Genomic DNA, 7,569 nt, shown 5'->3' on the forward strand with positions numbered 1-7,569 from the left:
AAGTTAGTGAAGATGGAGACGGAGGCAATATTCAAAGAAATATTAACCAAGAATTCAAGGGAAGAACAAGAATATTTAGCAAAAACAATGTTCCAGATAGATATTTCAGTGGGGTACATCCTCATCCAGTGAAGACAGACTTGATATGAAACCAAGTAGAAAAATGGATGATAAAAAATTTAACAATGATAAGTATAGTTAGCAGGAAATTGAAGCAAAAAAAAAGCAAGGCTCACAAAATAGTTCTGAAGATGCCTGATTTTATTAGTACCCACAGTTCGGCTAGTCGAGTTTGCTCCAGTTTCTCAAAACTTGTCCTGATTTTTGCATAGCACAGCTTGAGAATACATGAGCAAATTAGAAAGCGAGGCCTCTCCTGAGTCCCAACTTATCATTATGAACCCTTATTTACAGTTCCATCATAGATATGAATGCTCCCCAACAAGACTCCAGCTTCTCAGGCCATTACCCTCAACAGTTTTACTCATTCCTACCATCTGGCATTAGAAATTCCTAATCTCATTTCAAAGCCCAAACAAATCCTACCTCTCACAAAAAGGTTCTTTTGGCCATGTCTGTATGCTGATGTCTCTTTATCATCTGTGCTTGTTTAGACTTCAGGCTACTCTAGAGCTTTAGAGTGCCAAACATGTACTTTGTGCCCTACCAAGATGTGCCATGGACATCTGTAATGAAAATATCCCCAGAAGAAAATACATATTGGAGGGTTGGACCTTTGGATAACAATTCTTTGCTGAGATCATTGCTTCTGGCTGGGGAAAAGGAAGTGGATATATAGAAAATTGGGGGGGGGGTGAAAGAGTGGGCATCAGAGACAAATGCTATTTCATAACTCTGTTCAGTTCATCACACATCAATATATTGATGACAAGGTCATAGAATCACTGAGCAGTAGGGGACTTATGAGACTACCTTCCTTTCCAGATCCCTTTGAGTAACCAAGAGAAGTATGTTTGTCTATTTCAAAGTTCACAGCTTGTTAGCAATTCCTGAGAATACAATTCTAGTCCAGAGACATGGTCCCTTCCAACTATTTCCAGGACTCCCCATTATGTAATCTATGTTCTCCTTGGTGACTGAAACTGACCAATAGTGAATTGATTAAACTATTATTATATGCTGGACACTCTAGTTAGGCTATCTCATTTCCACGGTAACCATATCAAGCAGCACTATGATTTCCCCCCTGAAGACAGTCTTCTCTTCCCACCTCTTGGTGAACACTTCTGCCACCTGACTTTTCTTAGGGTTGTATGGTGGTACTGTCTTCCCAAAATGAACTCCTTAAGGAACAGAATCTCATGTTTTCTATTGTTGAAACATGAGAATAGTGAGTTGGATGCTTCGTAAGTTTTTTTAAGTGAAACTAGCTTAAACAAGCATGTGCACTCTATGAGATGAGATCTTCTGTGGCAGAAGCCCAGAGATCTTGGTGAGCTCTGGCTCCAACTGCAGGGCACAGCATCAGTCAGAGATGGTGCCCAGATGGGAATTCAGTTATCAAAGATGCCCCTTACATTCCTTTAATTTTTTTAACTCTTTGTGTCCATGGACCACAGACTTGTGACCTTATCATCAAGTCTTTATCTGTGCGTCTGGGAACCCTGTATTATGTACAAAGCATTGCCCAAATATTTCTAAGAGCCTCTGAATGGGCCTAAGGCTCCAAAGAGAATGAAAAGAACTAGAGATGGTGGCCAAAGCTGGCTATTTGCATCATAACCTCCCTGACCTCTCAGTCCAGCTCTGGGGTCTTGGGCTTACAGGTACCACTGGCTGGCATAAAGCCAGGAGTACAGATGAAAGGAACTGGGAAAGAGGAAATTAAAAAGAAGCACTAGGGAAGACTTAGAGTGGGGGACTTAGGCCAAAGGCTAAACATGTTGGGCATCATATTCAGAGCTAGAAGGGGTCATGTAGCCCAACCTCCTTGTTTTATAGATAAGGAAGTAGAATCCATGGAGGTTAAATAACCCCAACACTTTAGGGTCGGCCACTGATTCCCTGCCAGAGAGTGGCCCTGCTCTAGGACATCTCTGTGGCCTCACAGTCTGTTCATTAAACAACAGATAAGCTCACAAGGAAAGGCCAGGGATGCTACTGCTATCTGACTGTTTGGGTGATAGCTATGGGCCACTGCATTGCTAGAACTTGGTATTTAGAATCACAGATAGGAAAAGGAAAAGGGATAAGGGCCAGTGTATCCTTGTTTGGTGTGACCCCAGGCCTACGAAGTTTAAGAAGCTAACCTTTCACTCATTCATTAACATTTACTGAGCATCACTGAAGCCTTAGTAGGAGCTATTGATAGAAGTCCCCAACCTTTGAGGTATGTGTGTGGTGGGGGGGGGGGTAGGCTGGGGTGTTTATGATAAATATCCTACTGCAGAGGCAGGGTGTTCTGAATTGGGGGGAGGTGTAGTAAAAACTTACTGTACCCAGAAAAGACCATTTGGACCTCATGGTAACAAATCTTGCATACAGAGGCTCAGCTCAGGTGTAGCTCAAGTTTGCCATGGAAAGAGGCTCTGGTATTTGGGCCCACTCAAGGATTGTGAATTCCTGGGGACCTTCTTCCATCCTTGCTATGATTAATGGATCACACAACTCCATGTGTCATGGAGGCCCTAAAAGACTAAAGAATGATAACATATGTGGCTCATAGGTTTCTCCTTAACACATCTACTCCAATGTTCCGTGGCAGTGGGTCATATGGCTTGAACAATAAATGAGATCACAGCTGCTTAACTATAGAGCTGACACTTGCATACGTGTCTTCTGGCCCCAAGTCCTACCCTTGGAATGCTGTCACTTTTGCCTTTTCCTCTTCAGGTTAAAAGCCAACATCTGGCTAAAATTCTGTTGAAGTTAAGTCTTATAATAAAAGTCAAGTGGTAGGAAATACCTTAGAGACAAGAAATAGCCGTTAGTGAGAAATGCTAAGGTGTTAGGGTGTCAGGTAGGTTTAATTCAGTAGGATCTGGTTCCACACTGAACTTACACTTCTCAAATATTCCCTCAACTTGTGACCTGGAAAGCTTTTTAACGATCACAATCTAGAGGTACTCACTGCTAACTCCCTTGGGAGGTGATAACAGATGCAGCACACTGGAAAGGGAAGGGACCATGTATCAGGGACAAGAGGCACTGCCAAAGGGACACAAATGAAAGCTGAGGCCCCACACCTGCTGCTTCCAGTGGCTGGAAAGCTATTATGACAAACACACATTGAGCATCTACTGCACAGTTATTGTGCCAGAAGTCACGGGACCTCAACAGTGAGGTCCCGTACTAGCTTTGCTAGTACCCATTCATGGGCACAAGAGATTCATTCCCTGTCAATATCTCCCCTGCATGAATAGAACCCAGTGGGTGAGGTCTCCCAGAAGTACCTCACCATAGGCATATCACCAGTCAGGGACTGTACCAGGGGCGAGGGGCACAAGAGTGGACCTGCCCAACAGGTGTCTTGGGCCAACCACACACCTATCCGGCTGTTTCCTGTTGTCTCTTGTGAGAAAAGCCATCTTTTCTATCTAAGTGGGTTTGGTTGCTTAGAAATGAAAGTTCCTGCTTTGGCCTGGTGGGGACTCCTGTTGACAGTGTCCGCAAGTAAAGAAAGGGAAAGCTGAAATGCTTTGAGATAAGGAAGGACTTTTTGAAATGTAAGGTTGTTTCTTCACTGGTTATTCCAAAGTGGAAGAGAATTAAGACACATCTCAGATTGTTCAAGAAACTAGCAGAGGATTGGATATTAAAGAATTCAAGGTAGAATAATTTGGGGCGAGGGTCTGAAAGAATATACTTGGTTCAGTATAGGGACCTCAAAGGAAATACTTTCATACAGGGATAAGAATTGTAGAGAATATCCCTAGAACTCAGATTAGACACAAAGATGTGTGACAGGAGAGGGGTCCAGGGAGCAAAGAGGAATTAAGTCACACCTCAGATTGCTTGCATAGCAGAGGGCATATGTTTTGAGATTGCTTGCATCCTATTAATCTTAAAGCCTTTTCATTGTCACTTTATAACTAAGTCTGTAAAAGTGTACAGTGGATACATCCTAGCCTCTTCAACCTGGGAGCAAACTTTGAATCTGAGCCTGGACAATTCGAGCAGAGGAGCAGTGCCTAAAAAGCAAGCAGCATTCCTGCTCTGTGTGCTTGCCAGATTTGGGGCTGATGGCACACTCTTCTGCAGAAGTAAACTTTGCCTTGCCAAGTTCCTTTCAAGTTGGTGTCCTTGTTCATACATGACACCCCAACATCCCAAGCCATATCTAACACTCTTGTTCCACCAAGAGTACATTCCCAAGGAATTCCTAGGGATTTATTTGGAAGCTTACTGGGAAGAATGACCAGAACCTCTAGAGTCATGACCCTAGATATGGAAAGTGGATTGCAAAATATGACCATGGATAAATAGTCCCCACTTTCAAGTAACCATGGACAATTGACTTTACTTTCCTGAGCCTTGTATAGCTGCTGTGTGTGTATCTGTGTGTGTGTGCGCGCGCGCGAGCGCGTGTTGTTTTGGTGGTACTAGTGTTTGAACATTGTGGGTATTTCTACCACTGAGCCATGCCTCTAGCTTAGGAACGCACAAGATGCGATCCATTTAGTTACTAATCCATTTAGTTATCACTCTTTCTGGTAGCTTGGATATTAGGTGTACCCCCATGTCTCGCTCTTTTTTGTCTTGGGAAAGCTTTGAACTACCACCCCAGTAATTTCATCCTCCTGAGTAGCTAAGATTAAAAGTATGAGCCATCAACACTTGGCTAGCTGGTTCTTTTTAAAAGAAGACTTTTAGAAGATCTCAGGATTTATTTCCAGCTCTGATATCCTGTGATTCCTCATTGTAGAAGTTCTTGGACAGCTCTGTCTATTGTTACAGAAAAGTGTGGCCTCCTTAAGATGATCTCACTTATAGTACCTTCAGCTTGCTTGCCTTACTGCCTCTCAAGTCCCAAAACAGAACTGAGTATAGACTTGGCTAAGCAGTGTCCTTAATAAAGGTCTGTTTAATGAAACCCTTCAAGTGTGTGATGCATGTAGTGTCTTGGCAGTCAAAGGCAAAAGGACCCAGGACTCAAGTCAAAGAGAACAGGATGAGGAGTATTTATAGCAGGTAAGAGATGGCGGGGAGAAGAAGAAGCAGACTTCTGGAAGGCTGGGAATGAGGAAGACTCAGAAGAACAGGGAGATGTGGAGGAGGACCCCAGCAGGTAGGATGTTTGTGGGTCAATGAGGAATCAGACTGAGTGGAGAAAGCCAAGAAATAAGTCTGGATAAGAATGAGCTTGGAAGTAAAAGAGGGTGAGTTTTAGTAGGAAATTGATATGGATCATCATATGGCAGCAGTGTCTTCTCTGAAGAAGGTATTAGAGAAGGTACCCTGGGGAATACAAAATGAACAAAAGTACAAACAGTGTTAACCCAGATAAGCCTAGATTCTGTTCTAAAAATGGACTATAATCCTGAAGGAGAGAGACACAGACCCCATCCATAGGAAACTCACCTGCTAAAAGCAGAAGAAACAGAAGGAAAGATAACCAACTCCAATGAATTAATGCTCCATTTTAAAGATAGTTGAAGGAATTAACAAAAAATACATGCACCTCAGAAGTATTCTACTATTATTTTGAAAAGGATTGGATATTAAAGAATTCAAGGTAGAATAATTTGGGGTGAGGATCTAAAAGAATATACTTGATTCCTTATGCAAATTAAGCTAGAGACCTCAAGGAAATAATTCGCAGAGGATATCCCTAGAAATCAGACTGAACACAAAGTTTCTGTGACAGGAGAGGGACACAGGAAGTGAAGGAAGAGCCAAAGAAGAAGGGACAACTCCAAAATGCTGGAGTTCGGAGAGTGAGACAAAGCTTTAGGGAAGCGAGGGAGCAAGGAAGAGGACGGCTTTGGGGTTAGAGCCAACAGCAGAGTGACAACCAGTAAAGAATGATGTGAACTTGGCAGCTGGGGCTTCGGTGATGGACTGGCAGCGCCAAGAAGGGAGTGGGGCAGACACTCACACCGCGGGGAGAGCTACAGAAGTAGGGGGCCTGGCAAGCAAGCACGGAGGCTGGAGAAATGCTCCTGATTGGGGAGCTGGAGAATGACCAGGTGTAGAGGAGTAAGGAGAAGAGAGCTGTTCCTAACCGCTACAGGAGAACAGGAAATAGCCACACGAGTCTAATACCCTGGAGTGAGCCCAAGAAAGCTGAGTGGCTTCCTCAAATGGCATCAAGTGGCTTCCTTCGATGGCCCCTGCCTCTGCTCAGAGCTGCCTATCTTCAGCCACTGGTTGTACATTTTGTAGTCTGCAATATGTCACCACTTTAGTGGTTTTTTTTTCTTTTTGTGTGGTACTGGAGCTTGAATTCAGGGCCTGGGTACTGTCCTTAAACATTTTCATTCAAGGCTGACACTCTACCACTTGAGCTATGTCTTTATTTCTGGCTTTTGACTGATTAATTGGAGGTAAGAATCTCAGTCTTTCCCACCCAGGCTAGCTTTGAACCTTAAGACTAGAATTTACAGGCAAGGGCCAACAGTGCCTGGATTATCTCTTATTTCAACAGCTCCTTAAACTCAAAAATTTCTAAAATCCAGAGTTTCTCCCACATGATTAAATTGCCCTCAAAGGGCAGTGGAGACCCATCAAGGTACTGGAGATGGCCCTTGAAGATACACAGCCCATGAAGGCTGGTATATGCAGGTTTTCAGGAAGGAAAGAGTATTACTGGCCAGGGGCTTGCAATACTGTAAGCAACCTGTATGAAGTTCTAGGTCCCCCCTAAATTCCTATGCCAAAATCCAGTCTGTTTGTGTAACCAATTGGAATTTTCTGCCAACCAAGAAAAATCAATGTACAATGAGAAGGCATCTCAAAGAAACTTTCCAGCTTAATCCTTTAGAAAAAGCTTAGGAATGCTCACAAATGATCAGAAGTCCATGAATGTAGGAGACAAATGAATTCTATAATAGGCTATAAACTGACACAATGAACTCCTGGGCTGGGCTGTAGCTTGGTGGTAGAGTGCTTGCCTAGCATGCACATGGCCCTGGGTTCAACCCCCAACACTGCAGGTAGGGAAAGAAACACTTAAAAAATAAAAAAGACTACAGCATTTGAAGACACACTATATCACTCCTATCCCAGCTTTGTCACATAAAGACTAGACTTGGTTCACTTGTAAAATACTCATAGTTGGCCCACAGGATTGTTGTGAAGACGCATGGCTTAATATTTGGAAAGTGCTTAGAACAATGCCTGACCCAAAGAAAATATTTTCTAAGTATTAAAAAAATGTTTATCTTGTGGCTGGAAGTGTTACCAAATCTGTAGGACAACTGCAAGAGTCCAAGCCTTGAGTTCAAACTCTAGTATCATAAAATAATAATAAAATATTTTTAAATGCTTATTCTGTTGTGTCTTCAAATGCTGCTCTCATGGGGGCTTTCTGACGTACTCTTGAGGAAGGTGAGGGACAAGACTTATTAGCCCCATCAAATATTTGCACTCTTGTTTGGCTTTTTTTTT

Source organism: Dipodomys merriami, unplaced genomic scaffold (assembly GCF_024711535.1).
Source record: "Dipodomys merriami isolate MVZ:Mamm:240054 unplaced genomic scaffold, mDipMer1.0.p SCAF_48, whole genome shotgun sequence".
Classification (NCBI taxonomy): Eukaryota; Metazoa; Chordata; class Mammalia; order Rodentia; family Heteromyidae; genus Dipodomys; species Dipodomys merriami.